Raw genomic sequence first — 25,825 nt, forward strand, 5'->3', positions numbered from 1 at the left:
GAGAAGGTGTAAGACATTTCATAATTCTTTTTACACACGCAATGAATACGCAAATCGCTTAGGAAATCGAGATTTTTTTTTCTTTTCTTTTCTTCTTTCTTTCTTTTTTTTTTTTTTTTTTTTTTTTTTTTTGTTTTTAATGGAAGAGAGAAATAAGATTTTAAGAGAATTCTTATCGTACGTAAACCAAAGGATAAATGAATGAACGAAACGAGATATACACCATAATACATTGAATATTTTTCACTAAACTTTTTGAAAAACAATGATATTCCATTATTATTATTGTTATCTTAGTGTATGATCGAGTAGTATCTCCTAATAGAGTCGCTTTGGCTGAAACGTTACAAACATTATAATTTTCTCATCGCATTCAATGTGAAAATCGATATGCTCGTGAATCATAGAACAGCGCTTAGTCTATGTCGCCTAAAAAGGATTGCTCATACGTAATCAAAACGATTTTCGTGGGGGGGAGGGGAGGGGGGTAAGGGATATAATTGATGCTTCCGGTTCGCAGGTTGTATTCGTTTTGATCGTTCTTCGTTCTTAGAATAAATCGCACCTTAAACATTTCGTATTAATGGAGAAAAATAATTGTACGTAGTGGCTTAATAAAATATTGCATTGGCCGTATATAATTAATCGCTACTCTAGCAAGAATTATCGTTCGGATTGGCAATGATTATAGTCGCTGCGGTAACTAATATTGTCAGAAGTGGCGATAATATTGCCAACTCGACGATAATTTATTGAATCATGATATATCGTGTGGCATTATTACGTATAAGCTTTCTTTCTCTCTTCCTCTCTCTTTCTCTCTCTCTCTCTCTCTCTCTCTCTTTCTTTCAATTTTTCTCTTTCTTTCACTCCCCCACCTTTCTTTTCTCTCCTCTTTCATTCTTTCTCCTATTACATTTAACATTATCAATTCACCATTGTGCAACCGACGTTTACAGCGTAGGGAAGGCTGTATAAATAAAGACCAACAAAAATAACGAACCCGTAGGCGTTCGACGTTAAAGCGTCCCTTTTATTTCCTCGTAAGAGATGCTCCGAGTATAAGGGCTACGTAGATATAAATCGTCTTTCTTTTTCTTCTTTCTCTTCTTCTTCTTCTTCTTCTTCTTCTTCTTCTTCTACTTCTTCTTCTTCTTCTTTTTCTCCTTCTCCTTCTTCGTCTCATTCATTTTCTTTTTCTTTTTGCTTTTCTAAAGAAATGCGGAAGCACAAGATACGTCTGTTTGAGATAATTTTGAGTTTATATATTTGACACATGAAAAATATTCACTATTGTAATACTTTTATCATCTCTCTATATACCTCTATAATTGAATATATCAATATATAATTTACAAGGAGCCAATTGAAAGTTAAAAAGAAAATTAAACAGTCTAAACGAATTCGCGCTTGAATTTTCTTGTCTGTATTATACGTCTGTATTTTCTCAATAAGCCGGTTAAATAGTAGAATCTAAGTTTTGGTATACAGTTCTGATATACAATTTTTGATGTCGATCGTGTTAAAAACTTTAGCACAATTTCTATCTAGAACGTTTCACGTCTTTTACGCTTTTTTTTCTTTCTTTTTTTCTTTTTTCGTCGCTTTTGCAATTAAAACCTGCCGATATTTTCATTGTCTTCTTGCTTAATATTTAAGGACAAAAAAAGAGAGAAAGAGTAAAAGATTGATTGAAAATTGAAAAGAAAAGGAAAGAAAAAGAAAAAGAAAAAAAAAACAAATAAGAAGACAAAAAAAGACACGAAGGATATTTCGATTTATCCTAGAAAGGATGCGATTAAATTAACGAATAAAAAAAAAATTACTTTTATATATTTACGTGATTTTATTATTTAACAATATCGTCGAATAGTTAAAATGTCTTGGATTATAAAACGTAATCGTTCTCTGCTACCGTCGCCATTACCGCCATCGCAGTGGTCGCGCGCGGCTTGGAATTTCACGTGGGCAACTTACAAACGACTTCGCGATTTCTCGTCGCTCAACGTTAGGGAACGAGAAAGAGAAAAAGAACCTATGGTAAATTCTTTTGCACGAATTTACGAGCGTTTTGCGGTACCTACATTTCGATTCGTGTTTCATGTTACAGCGTACTCTCACCTGACGATAGATTTAAAGAGAGTAAAAAGGAAAAAAGAAATAGAAAAGACAGAGAAAGAGAAAGAGAGGAAAATAAAAATCAAATGATACTTCTTTATTATCGATATATTTGTTTATCGATATTTATTCCAAAATCCTTAAAGAATGTATAATATTTTAGGAAATGAAAATAAAGTTCATCGATACTTACCTACATCGATATTCCTTTTGAAGATCATCGAGAACAATATCTCACTGGAATGATTTATTTTTATGCGGAATCCCATAGACAATAAATTCAAGAATGATTGTACAATTTGCTTTCGTACTTTTACGTAGAACAGATAACGTACAATGGGTCGAGTTCTGTCGAAGGCGTATCGAAGACGAAATTTGTATGCTAAAACGGTAGCTTAGTTTATTATTTATTCCGCTTTAAGATGTAATATTCCGTAGTAAAGTTTATCTTTTATGGGTTAGCCGTTACGATAAATCCGTTCCCGTTATTATGATGCTGCAGGATTTGTAATAGAACACGATAATTATATTATGAAATACGATGGGCGTAAAATGAAAACCATTGCGTTTAAGAATCGGATGTTCCTTTCATCTTATCATCTTTCGTTAAAGTACCGTGCAAGATGATCATATTCTTTTGCGCTATAATCCAATAAAAGATCTACGGTTAACTTCTACCGATGTAATTCTCTTTAAAATTTATTCCACTTTACTTTGTCCACTAAACATATTTCGAACTTAACTTAACGACGTTCCCGTGTGAAAAACATAGTAGGCTTGTATTTTTTTTCTTTTTTTTTTTTGTTTCCTTCATTAGAACGTAACACACTCGAAAGGATAATTAATAGTTGCGGCGGTCTAAGAGATCTAATTTCGTCGTACAATTAGAGTTTTACGATGCATAAGCGAAGACAGTAAATTTAAAGACTGTGTTGCCTTCTAAGACGATGGACGACTTTGTGGGGTAATGCGATCATAGAATGCATTAACAAACTTCGATATATCGTTGTATATCAAAGAAAAAGCGACTGGATCGCATTCTTCGAAATAAGAATGAGATAGCGAAAAGTTTAACGGGAATGAATAAAATCTTATTACATCACTCGATTCGATTGCGTTAATATGTATAATAGTTATATACATATATATGTATATTTGAAATCTAAGCGTAACTTCGATTCATTATCGTCGAAAGTTATTCGATTTCGAGGCACGCTCGATCGTAAAAAGTAGCGCTAACGTTTATATTTTACTTTTACGATCAGAAATTGCTCTGATTTATCGTAATGCAAATTCAGCATCCGCCGGCTAAGCGCGTATGGAAAAGAGTCGGTCTGTAAATGAATAACGAGACTTTGCATGACATTTGAATGTCGCTAATACCAGTTAATGCTGAATAAATGTCAAGATTCTACAGTATCTTGAAAGGATGATGTCGCATTTGTCACAGTGTCGCACCGTACAGTGTTTCACGTATATGGGCGTTAAAAGAGAGAGAGAGAGAGAGAGAGAGAGAGAGAGAGAGAGAGAAAGAGATAAAAAATATCATAACTTCGTATTTGTACAGTTTTTTTGTTTGTTTTTCTTTCTTTTTTTTTTTTGTTTGCTTTTTATATAACTAAAACACACTACATTACGTGATTCCTAAAATATGAAAAAAAAAAAAAAATTACTTTCACACGTTATATTAAATTTATATCGGATATATAATACACGTGCATATATTTACGTTCGATAATTCTACATAATTTGATTCGTTTAGTATCAATTAAGTTTTTTATATATTTATAAAGTTTTTTTTTTTTGCTCGTTACAAATTCCATTCGATCTTATTAATTTGTTCATTCTTAAGATCCATAGATATTTTAGAAACAATAGAGATTTAATAGATATCGATATGAGAATGTTCATTTTTAATAATAATGAATTTTGACATTAATGTAAAGTTTAATGTTCCAAGAATAAAAACTAAGTATATAAAAAATCATTAAGGAAATTTTTCGTATCTTCTTTTAAAATTAACTTTGAAGTATAGAAAAATTCTATATGAAAAATTAATTATTATTTCATTAAAATAACTCGTCAATTTTTAAAAAATATTAAAAATGTTAAATTCAGGTTATAAAAATCATACTAAATGAACGAATATTTCGTGTGTGTTACGTGTTTGAAAAAAAAATTCATTAATTTTTACATTAAACCACCACGCTTCAATTTTAACAATAAATTGATATATTCAGTAATAGTTAGATAATATTAAAAACTATATTATATTTCTTTATTAAGATATTTTAAGATATTTTTACATTTGGAATTCTTAAATTCGATCGATCAAATTCAAATACTTATGTACCGGTGGTGTATTCATCGGCGAACGTTTAAAATAATGTGTTACGTATACGTTCCCTATTGAGATCACTCCTTACGTAATATCAATTTAAGTAAGAAAGCAAAAAAAGGAGAAGAAAAAAAAAAGAAAGAAAAAGAAAAAAAAAGAAAAAAGTTAAAAGAAAAAAATAAACGAGAAAATGACAGGTTCGTTTGACGGTAACGATTTAATGAGAAAAAAAATCGGGTACTAATTTTCAAGTCGACATCGTAGAAAACCATTTACGATTTATCCGTGCTGTTCTTAGCATTCGATCTCCAGCCACCATATATTTATAACTACAGGAGGTTAACGTTACGAAGGTAGTTACCTGTTATCCTACGTTAACTTATGTTCCGACTGGATTGTTGTTTTTTCGTTTGACAACGAAAATTAATTAATTATCAGACCGTGATTAATTTGAGCGCGGACGCGCTGTCATTTCATCTTCACCGCAGGAAATCTATTTTGATGCAGAAAAGAGGACCTTCCACGGTTGCTAGAATTCTTAGAAGGATTACAGTCGTAACGTATATCGTAGTCGTAACATATATATGCATACATAAGTACGTAGGTACGTACATACATGGACCGAGATGTTTTACGCCGTTGTCTCATTCCAAACGCAATTTAACTCGTCCTGGTTGTAACCGTATCTTTCATAGAGAACGGGAACCACCTCGTTAAATGAATTTATTAAAAGTAAACTTGAGAAACGCGTTTACTTGCTAACGCGAAACAAATTCAAAAAGAGTTGCGGTAGGTACGCGCTTGTGAAAAACATCCTGCGATTTGTCACGTGCGAAAGGTCACGTGGTGAGTCTAAGACCATCATTAATTTACTTAACGTACGTTAAAGTAAAGGATAAAAAGAGTAAGGAAATATGAGGATAGGTTGATGTACATGAAGTTACTCTTACGTTTATTACCAGGCTATAAGCATTATTGTTTAATTAAAGATTTTTTTTATTCTTATTTCGAGTTTCATGATCAATTTTTCAAGCGGTATGACATTATATTTGTTTATTTCTTGCTTCTTATTTTTTTTCTCTCTTTTCTTTTTTTTCTTTTTTTATTTTTTTTTTATTTTTTTTTTTAATATTATTATTTCAAAGAATCGCCGAACTTTTGAGGTACTTGAGGTTAACATTTTTGGATCGTCCCGTTCGGCCCTTTTAAGACCATCGTGCCCCTCGTGACGTAAACCATAACGATTCGGTTCACGATCATAAAATTTCGACAATCAACGATCGTAAAACATCGCTATGGTCACCATAGCGAATTTCTTGCCGATACTCGCGGCGCGTTGAGTTCATAAATCTCGTTATGAAATTTGTCGAGGAGTGAACGCCCTTTCGCGGCCGGTTATACTCCGAAGAAGATTTAGAAAGGAAACGACTTGCTAGCACGCACGATCCGTTTATTCTCCTTTATGGGAACAACTTCTGCTATAAAAAATATTAATTGAGAAAGGATGCTTCTTCGTTCCTTGTTCAATTGATCAAACCTGTTCATCTTCTATCTCTTTCACTATCTATAAAATTTTAGAATTATTTTTATAATTTGTAGAGATTCTAGTTTTTTTTTTTTTTTGTTTTTTCTTTTTTTTCATTTATCGCTACGTTAAGTAAATATTTATTTATTGATTGATTTATTTATTTATTTATCTGAACTCCCTTTCTCCCTCTCTCTCCCTCTCTCCCTCTTCCTCTCTTTTTCTTTTTGTAAAAACATCTTCATCCCGTTTCCAAAGCATCATACGCGAGGGCGGAAAAGAGATGATCGTCGCGAGAGATAAAAACGTGATCCGTATCGGTGGAACTGGCCGCACATTCCATCGTACTGTTACAAGCCGCGGAACAGCCAGAGACGCCGCCTTTAACCCGAGTTTGCACTCCCTGGAATCCGTCCAACGACTGGGACGAAGAGAACGGTGGAAAAGAGCACGTCACGAATACGGGATCAAGAAGACACAGTTCATTCTCCGTTCTATCCTCAAACCTTGATAAACCTTCTCTTTCTTTTTTCAAATTAGGTCGATGGAATTTCATTTAACGACAATAATAATATTATTACGATTTAAAAAAATGCTTTCACGTAAAAAGATCGAAGAACGTTCTTTTTCATTTTTCATTTTTCTTTTTTCCTTCGTAAATGAACTTTTACGATTGGTTTCGTCAAATGAACTCCTACGTAGAAAGATTTTCCTGTCGTTTCTATCCGCTCGACAGGAAATACTTTGTCGCCGTAATAAAACGAATAAATCAGAGAAAGATACAACTTGCAGTTACCTTACGACGTTATACCGTTTAACGATGGCTGTCTATCACGATTGATTGATGTTTAAGGTGTTGCTCGAAGACACATCTTTTTTCCTTTTTTCCCATTTTTTTTGTTTCTTGTCTATTTTTCTTTTTCTTTCTTTCTTTCTTTTTTTTTTTTTTTTCTTTTCCTTCAACTTTTCCAACCGACGGACGATAGATACGATGATAGCTTTTAATAGTTCGTTATCCATTCGATAGAAATTTGGATGTACGACTTGTGGCAATACGTAATACAAGAAAGTGTCAAATAACTTTACGAGATCGTTCATTTTCGAGATATGAATAAAACTCGTTTGGTGACCATGGCCATTACATGATGCTAGAAGAGAGAGATAGAGAAAGAGAGAGAGAAAAAGAGAGAGAGAGAGAGATTTCGTATTATAGATCGCAGCTTGGCGAATATATACGTAGTCGATGGTACGTAATAAATAATATCCTGAGTAGAGAAATATTCATAGTCGCGTACCGAGGCACTGAAGAATGCGACACTTACTGCTTGGAGACCGAGATCGAGGAACGCCAGTGATAGTTCACGAGTGTCTAGTAAATTCTCATAGGAGATACTTTGAAATTTATATTGAAGTATTTGCTTGTCAAGATGAATTGACTTTCCATCGAATCTTATTTAATTTTTTCTTTCACTTTTACCGTTTCAAACAAATCAAGTGTTTTTATTTATAAAGAAGAAGCAACGAAGGAAAGGAAAAAAAGAAAATAAGGAAGAGAGAGAAAGAGAGAAAGAGAGAGAGAGAGGGAAATAGAAATGAAGAGATACGAAATACGAAAGATTCACACTGTTGCACGATAAATTAAGCTCGGCGAGTAGTTTCTCTCTTGCTCTTCTTAAAATAGCGATCTCTTCATTCTAAAGCGAAGTAGCAACTAGAACCGGCGAAGTATAAAGGAGAAGTAGCAACTTACCACCAGGGTTGCGTGAAGTTCACGTGGTAATATGCGATTGGTCACGCACTATGAATAATTTTTAAAGAGACATTCCTAATTAATTACGGTCATGATCTCTGATATATAAATTAATTATCTATACATATGTGTATATATATACATTTATAGATACGTTCCATTTCCGGTTGATTGTGGATCGAAGATAATTAGAGAAATAGTCAGGTAAATGATACATATATATACGAATGTAAGAGCATGAAATGGCTCGTAGAATGATGTGAAATATTGTATTAGTTTCTTTTTTTTCTTTTTTCAATCCCCCTTTTCTTTTTTATTTTTTCCGTTACGATAAACGAAAATCGTATTAAGGGGTCCACTGAGTTTCCTCGTGATTGGGAAAATATTTGAGACTTTGAGCTTGCGCCAAGGTCTAGAAATAATTTTGGTTTCGGAGAAGGAAGAATGATCTTTTCGAGGAATCCATACTAAGCGGTGTATAGTGTGTCGTATATGCGCACATAGATAGATAGTTATATTCTAGCAGCTAGGAATCTCGACTCTTCGTGCATGAACAGTCAGGGGGTCGTATGAAAGGCGGCAGGGTCGTAGCCACAGTGGGCAGTCCTCGTGCTGTCAGTACGCAAGAAATATAGTCGTACGCATAGGAGCGTGCAAGGCGTAATGACTACACGTGAAACGTATCGCCGCGGGTAGCTGCGCCGCCTCGCTAATTACACGTAATTATCGTGCCGCGGCAGCGGCCGACGAGAGCGCAGAGAGGAAGAGAAGGAGGAGGAAAAGGAGGAGGAGAAGGAGGAATAGGAGGAAGAAGAAGAAGAAGAAGAAGAAAAAGGTACGAGGTGCCATCATTGAGAAAGGAAGAGGAGGACCCATGGCTACCGAAATTACTCGAACGTTCTGATAAACAGGTCTTTCCCCTTTATTTGAAAGATAACGTTTGTCGAATGATATATTTTTTCTCTTAGCCAATCTCTTCACGGTAAAATGTGAAGAAATGTAAGGATGATATCCTTGCTGAGAAGTTAATTACGTGTGACAAATGTACGAAAAGATATCTCAAATAGATATTTAGTGCGTGTTAAATTTGTCGATGGTGTTCATCGAGATAGAGAGTATTAAAACCAGTGAGAAATGATCGTAAATTATGACTCTCCGATCGTTCGTTAACTCTTTACGATTTTTCACTATTGCAGATTTATCGAGTATATCGTTTAAATGTTTATATTTTGTATGCCAAAGGAATATATAAGGGTTTGTTACCATAGTAAGACGTTGCGTGTTTTGCGTTAAGACTAGACGTTACCTTTGCGATCTTTATCTTTTCTGAAAGATCGAGCGAATATTTTTCTTTTTTTTTTTCTTTCCCTCTCCTCCCCTTCCCCTTACTCCATCGTTTTAACTTGATAAAGAGATACGCGTGATTTAAATCGTCGTCCTGCAAGGATATTCGAATTTATAAATCGCGATGAAGTTCAACGAAGATAAGTTTCTCCCTGGGAGTGCGTTAAGTGACCGTTTTAATCGCGATAAGCCCTTGTTTCTAGATATCGTAAGCATCAATTGCAACGGTTAAGATTTAAAGAGTTCACCCGGCGAGTCTAACCGAAGAATAAAGGAAAAAAAAGAAAAGAAAAGAATTTAACGATCGCGATTAATTCACTCATTGTGCTACATGTTGCCCCTTTTGTCTTCCGGGATCGACTGGTAAATAAAATTCTCTTTAACAAACGCCTCCATCATTTCTCCTCGTTGACGGTCAACAGCTTGCTTTATTATTGAAAACCGTCATAAAGTTATGACGATCTAATCTTTCACATGTCTTCTAATATTCAGCAAGACAAAGTGGTTAAAGAAATAAACTGGATGATCAAAGAATGCGTTGTACTCTTTAGAAATTGTAGACATAAATTCATTAAGTCCGTGTTCCCAATCATACTATTTACATTCTTTAATGGGCTACAAAGATATATGGGCACGAAAGTATAATGAACGAATTAATCGACATTTATTTTCAAGTCTTAATTTTCATTGGCGACATTATCGATGATTGGCCATTGTAAAGGCGGTACCTTTGAATTCGATTTTTTTTTTCGTTTTCTTTTATTCACACGATGAACACTCTGATGTAGAAGACTCGATCGTTGGAATGCTGGATCATTTACGAAGTGTTCCTTGCCTTGTGGAATCTCCGGCGTCTTTAACTCGTACCGATCTTTAATCAAAGACAGGAAGAGTAAGTGAGTGAGGAAGAGTATGAGTGAGAGAAAGAGAGAGAGAGAGAGAGAGAGAGAGAGTGAGAGAAATGTGAAAGGGGAAGGAGGAGAGATATATCGAGATAACTCTTCTTTTCCTACGGATGATTATTCTTTCCGTTTCCTGGCACGCAGTAAACAGTCTATGATTAAACCAGTAAAAATGTAGAGATTAATTTTTCGATATATTGTAAAGATATGAATATCATAAAAAAGAAAAAGGAAAAAGAAAATTGATATTTAAGGTCGATCGACGTTTAGATAAAATGAACTCTTCGAAGTTATTTGGCATCAAAATTAATCGACTAGGATGCATCCAACGATGTGGGCCTGTTCCAAAGTTGAGATAAGACGTGCTACCATATAAAGTTACGGAATGCATGGATCGTCTGGCAGCTGCGGTAGCCCTTAACGAGGGCATAAGGGATATCGGTTTTTTTTTTCGAGGGAAACCAGCCCTTTTTCGCGCGTCGACAAAATCAAATGCGGGAACGTCGTTGTCGATGGTAGAAACGGACGAACGAAGAAAGAGAAGAGTCGACTATCGTCCGCTAATATCATATGTTAATGCGTGTCGTGTCATGTGCATCGACCACGTTTCTCCATCCTCCAGGTGCAATTTTTGTATTAATGTTCGACGAACTGGTATCGAGGAAAGAAACCAGATACATTTGGTACGCCTTAAGCGCTTTATTAATTCTCTAGCGGCACAAATACGACGGTGGCAATTTAAGATGGCAGCGATACACTCGGTGAGTGATCGAATAAACTTAAAGGCGACCGCTGATATACCAACGAGTCGATGTAATTTTCCTAAGAGGAAAGAAGAACAAGAAGGAAGAAAAAAAAAAAAAAAAAAAATATATATATATATATATATATATATATATATATATATATATATATGAAAAAAGAGAACGTGAAAGTTCTTTTTTCTTTTTCCTTTTTTTTCCTTTTTTTTTCTTTTTTTTTTTAAGATAATCGCAAAAATTGTATACCCATAAAATAATTTGTACGGCGATGTTAAAATGTAAGAAACTGCGGACTGAATGTTTTTTGTCTTATAAGAACGAAGTTATAAGGGGAAAAAAAAAAAAAAGAAAAAAAACGAGAGAAAGAGAACGTAGATAACGAATATAGATCCGTTTCTCCTCCAGAGAATCGAAACGATATGGATCGTCGGATCGACGTAATTAAAGCAACAAATTCTGGTGTGCCCGCAGGCAGCTTGGCACCCGATGTCCCAAGCGTTTCCTATCGCGCGGTGATCGCTCTTCTTGATGGATCGGTACAGGTGCGTGCCTCGATATGGGACTACGGTTGTCCTGCATCACCCGCTCTCCTTCCCTCTTTCTCTTCTTTTCTCTTCCCTTCTCTCTTTCTCTTCTGCTTGACGACCGATTCAACAACTTATAATATAAAATCTATAGTCTGTACGTTTTACGAGCTTAACGATCGATCTTTATAGTTGATCGTCGACTAAACGAAAATTTCCATAATTAATAAATACCATTTCGAAGGAGGGACATTCTAGTTTTTTCTTTTATCTAAACGATTTCTTTACCGATGGATAACATTGTCAGAAATTAATCAGACGTAAAACGTGTCTTCGATCCATTAACTCGCACGATAGAATCGATCGGATCTGTGTAAAAGAATTTTTGTAATTGGTCGTACGGAAACGATGAATGTTTCCTAACGAGTTACTTCTCGTAGCTTTAATTTATTATTTGATCTTCACGCGCCAATAACGAACGATGTTTGCGTCGTGTACTCGTCGAGGAGAAGGCAACGATCGAATGACTTCCCCGAACGAATCGGAGAGGCTCATATCACGAGGCCTTAATTCGCGCCAATTTCAAGTACCTACGTCTTAATTAGTTGCGATCCATTCGATCGTGAATTAAATGAGATTGGAGTCGTTTAATTAAGTCGAGAGCGATCAGTGAATCTCGTCGTTTCCTTTCGAAAGTTTTTTACGTTTACGTTTTCGTTTGTCCTTTTTCCTTTCTTTCTACGTCTTTTTCTTTTCTTTTTACGTTGTAAATATATCTTTTATTTTTACGTTTTTACATGTATTTTAATTAAAAATTTAGATAGATCATAAGTTGAATCGCGACAGTGTACGCAGATGCACATGAACGTTATAACACAGACGCTATAGCAGGACGTATGCCAACATATAAGCGACACCATCGAAAATTGCGATCGAGCGAGCCACGTTTAGCGACTCGACTTACGAGATCCCTGATCGTAGATTAAGACGCGACGGACACACGCGTGTGCGCGCGCGTGAGTAATACGTGCTTGCGCGTCATTCCGAAAAACAACGAGAGACAATAATGACGGTGCCAGCTAGTAGCCCCTGTTCGAGAACGACATGATGACGACGACGACGACGACGATGAGGAGGAGAAGAGTCACGGTTTTTGAGAGGAAAAAAAAATGTACCAAGTCAAAAAGCGCGTCGATGTTTCGTTCGCACCTGGTGTTATTCGCTATCGAATCAATCTTAACGAGATCGTTTTCAATATTTCTAGATGTTAAGGCCAGTGAGAATGATCGTTAAGAAAACTAACTCTTGATTAGGTTATTTCGAACGGTGTAAAATGCCGAAAGGATCAAAAAATTTCAATCGCAATTTAAATGTATTAGCATGCAAAATGAAGATAAAAAAGGAGAAAAAAGAAAAAAATTACAAGTCAATCTATCATGATAAAACGGAGAAATATCGATTTCTACAACGAACAAAGAAAACTCAAAGAACATATCATGCAATCATATTGAAGCAATTGGTACGACGATTCGTTTGTGATTCGTATCGAGATCGGTGACTCCGGTTTGAAATCTTCGCAGATATTATGCAAAATAGAGGGGCACTGTAGATATTAATCATCGGGAAACGATCGGATCAATTATTTTAATAGCTATATTTATTACGTGCATGCAGGATGTATGCACCAGACTTCATTTCGAGAATCGACGTGCGTGAATACGACCTTGATCTTGTCGATGATCTATTTCGAAAAATTTTTTAATTGTTCTCATAAATTTTTTTCAATACCGTCAAAGTAGCAACGTCTCATTCGTTTCGATAACTCGAGCGATCTTCTGTTTATCTCGAGAAGAAAGAAATGAAAAAAAAAGAAAAAGAAAAAGAAGAAAAAAGAAAGAAAGAAAGAAAGAAAGAAGATAGAAGGGTATGCCCAGAGTATGGGATAAGATAAACGTCTTTATTTCGTAGATCATCGCGTGAGATCTACGAAGGACAAAACTTTGAAAGGATCGTATCACGCGAGTTCGCCTTCGTAGTGCCGCGCGTGTAAAGATTTGTTCGTGCAAATGACTATGTGCTTATGTTAGATACACGAACGAAAGTATCGTCGAGGAGTCGCATCGTGCAGGTAGAGAACGTTCATCATTTTCTCCAATCGTTCCGGTCTCTCCCTCAGTTGGAAGACATTTTTCTCGTCTCTCGACTGGTTTTAAATCCGTTTCTACGCGCGGTTAAGTCCTTGATTACCGATACTAGAAACTAACGTCATGATAAACTATACACCATTGGAACACTACCCGAGCCGAAGCACTCGCGATAATTGCCCGATTATGCTGCCTGCTCTGATTGCGATTCTCGTTATAGAGGCGAATGCCTAAGACATTTATGGCCATTTCTTTAGTTGTTCTTTTTGTCAGGTGTTAAGGCTCGCATGAATCTTCTTCGTTGGATAATCGGCGAATGTCTGACGTTGAATGGGAAACCGTGATCGTTAATCAAGTCGTTAGATACGTTCTAAGATTTCTTGATATTTTCCTCGATCAAACGTTTCATTTTATTTCATTTTCTACGTTTAAATCAAATTGAAAAAGTGATTAAAAGAAAGGATGAATCATATATCTAGTTCGGAAACTGTTTCTCCTTTTCTTTTTTCTTTTCTTTTTTTTTTTCCTTTTTTTGTTTTTTTCGTCATCCTCATTATCCAGTATCCATCGATCTATTTTAAAATGATTCAGTATCCGTATTGGCCCGCATAAGTAATATGGACGAATGTGCCCGCACTTTAGCGTGCTTCCGCGCGTCTCTAAATGAACGGTCTTTCAAAATGATCGCTCATAGTATAGAGCAAAAGCGAAACGACCGAGGATCATTTTCTCGCAGCACCTTTACTTGGTACACCTATACTTCGGCTTCAGTTCGAGCTTACGGGTCTTTATCGTTCTCGACCATCGTAATGGCGATTCAGTGGAGCCAGCCCTTTAATGATAGGTCGTAAGCAAGTTTTTCTTCGGTTGATTGTACGGAGGCACACGACTTAAAACTAAATTCGCGAAACAAGCTTTTCGCTGATTATGAAAACTCACCGGCGTTGTCCTATAAACTTTTTTCCGTGTTAACTACTTTCCTTACTTTTTATCGGGGGTTGGGGGGAAGGGTGGGTGATGGAGCTCCAAGGGTTATCGAACTTTCAATTTCTTTAACATTCTTATCGTGTTAACAAAAGAGTATAATCCATTTATTATACCTTTAATAATATACTTTGATCTTTACGTATATACATCGTATTACGTATTTGTAATCGTAGAACCTTGAATAACACTTGACTGAAATATAAGATTCTCAAGTATATCAGAAGTTCGAGAATAATGGCTAATTTGCTTAGTGTTCATTACGATCGTTTTCTCGCTTCTGCAAAAGAAGGAAGAGTCACGATCGCGAACTCTTTCAACGAGGAGCGAACGACCCAGATCTTAATCGTCGTTACGAAAAGGTCGGCCAGCGTGGGTGTCAAAAGAGCATGGCGTTCGAACGATATCGCGAAAGAGCGATCTCGTTTGGTCGTTTCGTAGCGCCCCGAGCTGAATATAAACGGGATTTCCTAAGCGGCGTATTTATTGTAACGCTCCTCGCTCGGATTAATAACTTCCTCGCTTTTCTCATCTTTCAAAGCTCGTTCCTTTTACGAGCAGAGCCCGTAATTCTTTACGGTCGAGATAGCGGAAGGCTTCTGTTTTCGTCATGTCTCTCTCTCTCTCTCTCTCTCTCTCTTTCTTTCTCTCTCCTTTTTCCTTTGATTCTTCCTCATTATTTCTAAAAGTAAATGAGAATTGTAAATCGAGGACAAGATGTGAACGAGGTGACCCAATCAGGTGACCTACGTGTATCATTCAGAATTATCGCGAATCGTAAGTAACTACTCGTTGTCTCTTGCCAACTACGATGTGCGTGGTATGGAATTACGATCAGTAGATAGATCATTATCTGGTAACGTGTTTTCTGCACGCAATTATTCTTATAACTTTCTTTTAGCCGAAAATATTACTGAAATATTCGAACGCCTTGTTCATTTCTTAGATCGTTTCGCGTATCATTTCGTAAGTCACGAACTATGCGTATCGTTCGAGGGATCTAAACGACGTGCGAGCTCGTAACGTCGTAGAGAAGAGAAGCGATGTAAGAAGAGAAAAGTTTAAGAAAAAAAAAGAGAGAAAGAGAGAGAGAGAGAGAGAGAGAGAGAAAGAGAAGAAAAAAAATAAGAGAGTGAAGGCAGAAAAGAAGTAGCGGAGAGAAAAAGAGAGAGAGAGAGAGTAAAAGGGCGTAGCACTTGTTCCAGGCACGCGTATCGCACTTCCAATTTATTTTATGCTCGTCGGGGGATCATTACCTGCGAATACGCTCTACTATCAAGTTAATAAGCGTTACCGTGGCCGTTCGATCGTACAAGTTTACGAGCTTACGCAAAAGGAACGCGCGAAGGAAACGCGTTTTCTCAAATCCCACGCTCCCTTCTCCGATTACTTCTTAGTGCGTTAGTTATATCTGTGTATGTATGTATGTATGTATGTATGTATGTATGTATGTATGTCTCGGATATTAGAGAAGGAGATAGATAGATGCCACGGGTTGTTTCTATGGGTTGTTCTCGCGCAATCAACTATGCTATGCGCTTTTAAAACGTAAACGCGAAAAATGACTTTGTCCCGATAGAAATGGTGGTCTCCGGTTACAATAATTTCTCAAGAAATCTTTTCTTAGTAGAAATATGTAGTACCCTGCGACGTTTAAAACGATCAAACCATAGTATCGTACTCCTGTATCGAATACAAACGTAGAGATCGTAAAACGATTGGTAGATGTATTAGGATAGTTCGAATTAATCGAGAGCAAAGATTTTTCTTGGTATCGACGTCGGGGGAATGTATTTTACGATGTTCTGGAAAATAATTTCGTGTTTCTGGGATCGAACGAAAGTAACGAGACATTTGTAGTACCGACAATGTCCCCCCGACATGTATCCCGCTTTGGTATTAGAAGTAAACGGCGTAATACCGACACGGTAGTCATCCTCCTTAACTTAAATCACGTCTACATGCACGCGACTCACCAGATCCTGTCGTCGTCGTCGTCGTCGTCGTCGTCGTCGTCGTCCTCTTCGTTGTTGTTGTTGTCGTCGTCGCCGTCGTCGTTTTCCAAGCGGCTCCTTAGACCGAGCATAATGACGCAATAAATTACACCACTTTGTGAATGCAGTTAAAACCACTATTATACGCTAGTATCCATAACTAGTTGCCCGTAGATAAGAAAGGGAAGAAACAAAAAGGGAAGGGAATAAAGTTCCATCTGTAATAGAAAAAAAAAGAAAATTGTGATCGTCGAAAAAGGACAAATTTCTGTTTCGTTCCATTCCGTTTTGTTCAGTCCAGTCCAGTTCAGTCCAGTCCAGTCCAGTCCAGTTCAGTTCATTTTATTATCCGACGCACGATACGAAAACGTCGCGTAAAAATTCAAGTCACGAGCCGTTAGAAAATTCTCGCTTCATTTTCATTTCAATTGTTTAACGAGCCGATCGAGATATCATAAGCACGTATATATGTATTACGTAGAAGAATAATGACGACGATCGAACGTCAAGACGCGAAGATTAAAATTACTTTAAAGGCGCATTTAATAAATGCCTCGGGCGTCCTCCCACACGACGAAGGACGAAATAAATCATGAAGGATCCACGTTCATAGGCGCCGAGCGCGTGGGTGTTCGTTCTTCGAATCTTAGCTATCCTTCCTTTCTCTTCCTACTCCTTACCTTTCTCGAATTTAACTGAACCATTTAGCATACAGCCGTTTCATATGCAATCGATCATTCTTTCCAACAAACATAAAGGACTGTAAAAATTTATTTTACTAAATTATAGTACAAAGTTCGTTCAAGATTTTTATTACTATAGATCGTTTAAAAGATCAGATCGCGTTACAATAGATATGCTTAATGATCGATCGAATGTAGTTAAAAATGATTTTTGATTAATTAGATTTTGATTAACGATCATGAAGTATTATTAAAAAAAAAAAAGTGATTACGTTTTGTGCGAAACGTATAAACTTTTCTTGTTTAAAAAATCCCCGTGGATGTATAATATTTCGTCGTAATTTTTCGAAGTATAATCATTTCTGGAGTTGCCGTAAAGATGCCTTAAGGACGATACGCAAGGAAGCAGTGCAACACGAAAGGGGGATCCTTGGGCGAGCTGGAATAATGGCGCGACATATTACGCCATTTTGTAAGTGGGGCCTTGAGAGTGCGAACTCGCCGGCAACAATGCACCGTGTAGGCCTCCGCATCGTTCTCGCTTACTCTTTCTCTCTCTCTCTCTCTCTCTCTCTCTCTCTCTCTCTCTCTTTTACTCTCAACACTCTCTCTTTCTCTCTCTCTCTCTCTTATTTTTTATCTCCATCTTTTTCATTCTCTTAGTCTCCTTCCTTGGCGCGTTCCCTTTCTTCAGCCATCTCCTCGCACTCCGTCCTTCTCGTGTGGGTGCGCCAAACGGTGTGTCGTAAATGGGTTGAGACGAGCTTAAGGTGCTGCTGGGATAAGCATCGATGCATTAGCGAAGATGACTTTATTCGCGCCTGCTCGTCGCGCGGTAGCCTCGACTTTTCTTCTCCTCTCTCTCTCTCTCTCTCTCTCTCTCTCTCTCTCTCTCTCTCTCTCTTTTCATACATAAACACATAGATACAGATAAAAAGAGAAAGAGAGCAAGAGAGAGAGAGAGAGAGAGAGAGAGAGAGAGAGAGAGAGAGAGAGAGAGGAACACATACATATATGCACAGACATAGCATAGCACAGATATATATTTACGTAGACACTCTCTCTTTCTTTCTTTTCACTTTTATTTTGCACTCTTCTCAACTCGCTCTATCCCTAACCCCCAAGCAACCATCGACAAAGATAATGATAATGAGAATGGCGATGATGACGAACGATGACGAGCGCGACGATGACGCCTTACTCGATTCGAGGTTCTTCGCTATTATTCCAACGTTAACCGTAGCCTCCTCGTTATACTCTTGCCGTTGGTAGTCGTGTACACCCGGTGCTTATTGTTGCTCGACGAAAAGATCGTTGATAGAAGAGAGAAAAAGAGAGAGAGAGAGAGAGAGAGACAGAGACAGAGAGGACCGATAGATCGATCCTTCGGAGCTGTATGATTAGAAAGCTTTGAAGGAACGCGTAATGAGGTTCCTCTCGATGGATATGCTTACGAAAGTTATTCTTCTCTTTCTTTCAATTCTGTTCTCAGCTCGGAAAAGAGGAAGAGAGAGAGAGAGAGAGAGAGAGAGAGAGAGAGAGAGAGAGAGAGAAAGAGAGGAGTGGAATGGTTGGTATTTAACGTCAAACCTCTCAGTCGGCTTTCTTTGTGATCTTTGATCTTTTCTCCGGGGCAGCCTTTTGTATCTTGTATTAAATTCATAAATCTCGACGTCTTGGTTCGGTCGAAAATCCATTTCTTTTTGTTTTTTTTTTTTTTTCTTTTTCTTTTTCTCTTTTTTCCCGATCGAGGCCTTTCTCGATGTTGCCCTTTCGATCGTTAATGAGAACTGGCAGCATCTATTTTTCTCTCTTTCTCTTTTTATCTCTATATCGAAGAACTGTTACAATAGTCGCTTCGCTATCATCCGTATCCGTATTCATTACGACCCTATCATCGCGCCTCGTAATGTCGAAGGTGTCTCGTAGTTTCTAGCTTCATGAAAAATACAGCCGTTCGCGTTCCTGTCGGTTCAGGTGGCTCGGCATCAATGCCGAGCATTGCGATTCAACGCGGCGCATTAGCTTGATTACAATTACCGGGAGTTAGCTAAGTGCCGGTGGTAGTACGTTGGTAAAGCCGCATCGAGGCGTCCTCCTGCCAACCGCGTACCTACCTATCGAAGAGTAACGATACGTACGCCATGAAACGTTGGAAAAGCTCGAGAGAAACGAATACCCCGGCGCGCTTGCTTTTACTCGCGAACTCAGAGAGTAAGGCTCAAAAGGCTTCAACATCGAGTAAAGGAAGTTTCGAAATTTTCAACGGGAAAGAAAATTACACTCGATTGGAATGATCTTGAAAGGATGTTTCTCTCTCTCTCTATATATATATATCTATCTCTCTCTCTCGTTTTCTCTTACTCTTTCACTTTTAGTTTGAAATCGATTCCTATACGTTTCCTTCCCGAGGACTGTAATAAACTGACACGAGTGACGTTCGCTCGCACGTTCGTTCGAGCACGTTCATGGTCAACGAATAAATAACGCGATAATGTACATATCCATATTCGTGACGTCATTACCGACGCCGTTACCGTCAACCAGGACGACGTCGGTTTTACGAGAAATTACCGTTCTAGAGTGGCACGGGCGCGGTTCTGGAAGCATATGTAAAAATATGTAAATGAGTCGAGACAAGTGCCGCAGCTGTGCCATGCTCTCCTTCTGATTGCTCTGAGCTCGTAAAGCAACTTTACCGAGCTGAAATCATTGTTTAGTCTTGTCACGCTCTCTCTCTCTCTCTCTCTCTCTCTCTCTCTCTCTCTCTCTCTCTCGCTCTTTCTCAGCACTAGTTCATTTTTTCATATACTCTCTTTTATTATCGCAAAGTACGAGTTCTTCCTTCTCTATTTCCCTCGGTCTTTCTCGTCAGTTCGTTTTTTCTTCAACGTTTATGAAGCTTTGCTATACGCAAACCAGACTTGTTGTTTATTCCTGGAGAATTTCCATACACATTTTGCATTCCCCGCGAAATCGAGAAACCGACAATAAAAGTCGACTTGTACATGTATAATTCTCCTGGTCGGATCAGTTTCTGCTCGTTCCGTGCAACGATAATTCCGCTCGTTCCCAAGTGAGTTTCATTGCGATACTCGTATCATGCTTGCGATTTATTAAAAAAAAAAAAAAAAAAAAAAAAAAGAAGAAACAAAAAAGGAAAAGATAAATGCAACCAACGCATGTTCCTCGTTATACAATATAACGTTTATTTTACTAGCTACGTCGTTTAAATTTTCGTGAATGGTATCACCGAGTATAATCGTACGGTTGAAAGTTTAAGTTTAAAAGGAGGATAAAGTAACGAACGGGATGTGAATGGGATAATCGGAGAATGACTCTTTGGATAAAAACGATTATTTCCTTTTATTCATGGGTCAACACTTAAACGGCGAACTCTTTGACCAGTTCGGATTATCGCATTAAAACCTTCTTTTATCATCCTTAACACCTTTCCTTCTACATCTTCGTCGCGACGACGTAGAAGCTACTTAATCGTTGACTTAGTCGCATCCTCATTGCAGCTGCGGCTAACATCTTTCGTTTGGAGATAAGAAGAAAGAAGAAAAGTTCTCATCTTCCTTTTAATCTTCTTATTTTTCACGTTCAATCGAGTACTAAGTTCGACCTTTGCACTTAGATTATTCGATCGAAAGGGAAATCATAAAATGGATAATATAGGAAATGAGACAAGAAATATCGCGAGTAGCGAGTGAACAACGAACAAGAAATAAACGATTACATTGGGTAATTTTTTTTTTTTTTTTTTTTTTTTTTTTTAAATAAATACGTATTTTCCTCAAGTTACGTACATATTTACTTTGTTTTTATTCGTGAATGATTTTACATAAAAATAAACGATAAGTTTTTTTTTTTTAAGTATGATATCATAATTACGATGACTTGTTCTGCCTTTATCTTTTATTATACCATATTGTATTTGACTTGACCGTTTCGAGTGACTCTCCAATCAGTTGTTCTATGAAAAAAAAAAGAAAAGAAAAAAAAAGAACAAAAAAATAAAAAAGAAGGTAGGGAAGTCATAAGGATAGGGTCCATCATCAAAGTTCCTTTTGAACGTACGATCTTATCGAATTTATGGACGGAGGTGTAGTTAGTTGTCAGATGGATTTCAATATAGCTTAGCCGGAAATCGAAAGAGATGAGGGTGAAAGGCTCAGCTCGACTGGGCTCGACTGGGCTCGACTGGGCTCGAATGACTGGTCTCGAATAGCTTCTCCCTATCGTACATAGAGTTTGAAAGTGTCATAAATGACGTCGAGATATGATGAATGTCAACGCTTAGTTCGCTTCGAGAATCTATATAATGTGTCGTGCGTGTCTCGATGATTATTATTTTTAACAACAACATAACTAACCATGATCGAATATAAGCGCGATGAGATACACTCACTGGATGTCATCTGAGACTTGGAATACGGTGGCAAACTCGTTGACGGATAGTAAATCTGATATTTCTTTGCGGCCTCTTATTGCATATTTTATACTCTTTCCTCTTCTTGTTCGTCTTTTTAAATTTATTTATTTCTTTTTCTTTATTCTTCTTTTTTCAAAGTTCGTTACAATCTAAGCAAATAATTTGTTTTCTTTCCTTTTTTTTTTTTCTTACTCTAACGTATGTCTTACCTTTTCGATTTTCTTTTCTCTACCGTAGATAATAGTTGATAGTGCAATTGATAATTATAAGTTATCGTTTAATTATTGTATATAATTACAGGTCGCTCGTATTATAAATTCGTTAATAATGTTTCTCTTATCTGCGTGATCGCATGAAATTACGTGAGATTATATGAAATTATATGAAATTAGAGCTCTCGTTGTATCTTTCGACGATAGATGAATCTTCTTCGTTTTCCTGTATCTACTCTCTCAGGGACTACTTTATCCTCAGAGAGGTGGAGGGAAGGGGTTGAAGCTTTCACCGTTTCCCTTTCTACTTATTTGGCGCTGACTTCGACTACTATGGCTTAGCAAGTGGTTCCCTCTGCGGCGAAATTTCGTACCTTCCATTCGTCCTTCGTGAGAGTCCTGAAACATCCTGCCGCTTCGAGTTTCCGGCTGTATCGAATTCTTTAAAAATGTAGATAAAAAGCGAGAAGACCCTTTTCAAATCAATTATAAATATCAAATTAAAAATCAAGGAAAGATATTTATTATTTTCAACATTTCTTATTTTCCCTTTTCTGTCTTGTTCTTTTTTTTTTTTTTCTTTTTCTTTTTTTTTGTATATGCTTATCCATAAGCAGTATCTTTGATCCTTGCTCTTCCGAAAAAACATTCCAACAGGGATCTTCTTTTCCATCAGGATCAAGCGCTGATAAGAGTTTTCTAATTTAGACGTCAGAACGTGTCATGAATATCTCGCACGAAATTAAATGATTGAACTCGATGATAACGTTGCGTTGATAAGATTACGCGTTGTAATTAAAATAATCGACTTGAGTGTCGTTGATGAAAAAGAAAGAAAAAAACAAAAAAGGAAAAAAAATTACTACTGATAAAAGTAGATCACATCGTACAGATACTTTAGATGATAAACGATAAATACTAGTAAAGTCACAATGAAATAGAAGAATACATACAAAGAAGAAGAAAAGAAAAAAAAAAGGAATAAAAAGAAAAAAGAAAAAAAAAGAAGAAAAATAATAGAAATATAAATCTATAAAAAGAGAGAGAGAGAGAAGAGCGGGGAGTTAGTAGAAAGGGTTAATATAGAAGTGGCTCGTCGTGGCGACACCGAACGGCGGAAATCTTTTGACGGTCCTTCAAAGACGTCCTACGCGGGTCCTCTGCATGGCCCTTTGCGGGGCCAACGCGTAAAGCCCGGTGTGAAAGGGCCTTTAGAAAGGTCGTGCGTTAACGGTTGCTGGCGTATGCGCGCGCGGCTTCTCTCCTTTGTTTAATTACAATACGCTCGGCGTATGGAGCACGTAGACGGGGTAATTATTGGTTACAATGAATAGGAGAGACCAGGCTTGTTCGCTCTACTTGCTGCTTTTTTTCCTTCTGTCTCTCTCTCTCTCCCTGTTTCTCCTCTTCGCTTCACTTTTTGTTCTAGTCTTCGACGGTGCAACATTTGGTATCCGTCGGACGGGTGCGTACGAGTGCATGAGTGCAGGCCTCGCAATGCGCTCGCCATCGTGGCTATCACATAGCCATTAATGGCACTCGACGATGTAATTTGCTTCTAGTCCCCGGACACAACCTTCTTTCCCTCTAACTCACATTGCTCTCTCTCTTTTCTTTTCTTCTTTTTTTTCTCTTTTTTCAATTTTTTATTCTTTTCTCTTTCACTTTCTTTTTTCTTTTTTTTTTATCTTCTTTCTATTTTCCTCTCTTTCCTCACCATTTCTTTTTTTCCTTTCCATCATATCATATAGACGCTTAGTTTGAATCATTTGCCTCTATTCACCCTCTACTCACCCTACAACAGTGTTGTCTCGAATCTCATCTTCCCCCTTCTATTTCTATTCTTTCTTTCTTCGTTTTCTTCGTGAATCGTATTATCGTATCGCAATGGCAATGTCCAAGGTAGGGAAACTTTACGAGCTCGAAGATCGTGGCAAAGCGCGTCGCTATAAATTTTCCGGACCGGCTGGAGAGCGGGAAACGACGAGGTTCCTCGTTCGAAAAGAGGTAGAAAAAGCGTGTTGCGGTACTACGGAAGTTTCAGAGGGACCGAAATCGCGTTCGCTCGCGCGCGTGACAGGAAGAGACAGAGAGGAATAGAGAGAGAGAGAGAAAGCGAGAGAGAGAGAGAGAGAGAGAGAGAGAGAGAGAGAGAGAGAGAGAGAGGACTGTTTATCTTGCTACCGGCGGTACGTATCGGTCAATATGTGCCCAGCCTCTGAGCATACAGGCTGCATACGTAGGTACATAGGTTCCACCTCCAGTTGGCTGTAGGCTGAGAGACTCAGAGGCAGCGGCGGTGGTGGCGGTGGTGGCGGTGGTGGCGATGGTGGCGGTGGCGGAGGCTGCGCTTGCCTGTGGACTGCACATTACGTGGCGCATTATGCGCGTACACAAGGAGCCTTATCTGCGCGAGCACGTCCGGGTAATTTAGTCCACCACTGCTCACGGCGATGCTTCTTTTCTCTTCCCTTCTCTTCTACCTTTCCCTCAACCTTTTCTACTTCTCATCCTCTTTCCTTCGTTCTTCCTTTTTCCTCCATCTCTTCCTCCTCCTTCTCCTCCTTCTTTTCATCTTCTTCTTTTTCTTCTTCTTCCTCTTCTTTTTCTATTTTCACTATCGACCAAATCCATTTGCCGTTCTAAAGGGTGTGCGAAAAAGTTCGATTCGAATATCGGTGCTTTTGTAAAAATAACATTTTTCTTTCTCACTTCCTTTCTAAAGATGTATATATATATATATATATTTATCTATGTATGTATGTATGTATGTATATATATATATATATATATATATATATATATATATGTATGTATGTACGTATGTATGTATCTATCTATCTATCTATCTATGTATAATAATGTAGTTGGAGTAATATAATATTAACAGTAACAATGGATATATATTTATGTATATATAATGATGATATGATTAACATCGTTACTGTATGAATTGTAACAGACAGTAGCAATGATCAATTAGTAAAAGCTCGCAATTTGTTCTACCCTACCATTCTATATTTTACGATCGATTTTGTTGCCACGTATCTAACCACGAAAATTCTTCTCTTTCTATCGTCGTTACTCTGTTCAGATGGAAATCTCGCGAGGTTCACCGAATAGAGTGTAAATTGCGTCGAATTATTCGTAACTCTTCGGGGTGCATCGTTAGCAAGTTCGTGCAGGTGTTTCCACTTGGTTGCTAGCTCTTGGATGAACACTAAAACCCTAATACCTTTGTCGCACGCGAGAAAAGTGATTACAATGTAAGCAATACCGAAAGCCACGTAATGTAATTAAATTCAGTCGCTGAAAGAGTGTGCGAAGGAGAAAGAGATAGAGAGACAGACAGACAGACATACAGAGAGAGAGAGAGAGAGAGAGAGAGAGAGAGATACAGAGAAAGAGAGAGAGAGAGACAGACAGAGAGAGAGAGAAATAGAGAGAAAGAGAGAAGTGGCAAAATTGCTGACGTAATGGCGTAGCCGGTGGTAAATAATGATGCAGCAAAATATCAAACGGGCATATCGGTTTGTTAATTGGAACCCGCCTCTAATTACCGTTACGACTGCGTATCGTAGCCCATAGCTCGATGAATATATATACATACATATATGCACAGGTATATTCTGTAATCTGAGCGCGCAATGAATCAACTTTTTACGTTGAATTTATATTGCATGCAATAAAGGGTCGTGGGTTGTTTTATTTTTTTTTTTTTTTTATTTTTTTTTGTTTTCTTTTATTTTTTTTTCTTTCTCCGTCTCTCTTTCTCTTGAACTAATGTTTCGATATCTTTTTCAAATAGCTATTATTAACAGTCAATGGACGATAAATTAAATTTCAATTCATTTTAACGATATTAAATTTCGATTCATTTTTCTGATAACGATATATATATATATATATATATGTATGTACTATTAAATGAACAATTTTATATATATTTTTACATTTCAATAATCAATTGTATCTTAAAAATGGTTACAACGATTTTGATGAAACGGGACGAATTTAATGTTTGTTAAGGCCGAAAAAACGAGTCTCGACTTTGGCAAAAATTCATTTACGATGTTAAATAATCGTTTAAATTGTACATGATTTTTTT

The 25,825-nt window shown here is 37.3% G+C and overlaps 1 protein-coding gene and 1 long non-coding RNA gene across 4 annotated transcripts in view; one reads left to right on the forward strand and one right to left on the reverse strand.

Annotated features, from left to right (window-relative positions):
• The window catches only part of LOC124426408 (UPF0489 protein C5orf22 homolog), a 445,446-nt gene that overhangs the window by 61,640 nt on the left and 357,981 nt on the right, over positions 1 to 25,825 (forward strand). The gene's annotated exons all lie outside the window — the stretch shown is intronic.
• On the reverse strand, positions 20,872 to 24,016 carry LOC124426469. The gene is made up of 2 exons (XR_006942727.1): positions 21,447 to 24,016; positions 20,872 to 21,308 (listed from the first exon to the last, which is right to left on the reverse strand). It is a non-coding gene; the product is annotated as an uncharacterized LOC124426469 (long non-coding RNA).

This window comes from Vespa crabro, chromosome 1 (genome assembly GCF_910589235.1).
Source record: "Vespa crabro chromosome 1, iyVesCrab1.2, whole genome shotgun sequence".
In the NCBI taxonomy this organism is placed as follows: domain Eukaryota; kingdom Metazoa; phylum Arthropoda; class Insecta; order Hymenoptera; family Vespidae; genus Vespa; species Vespa crabro.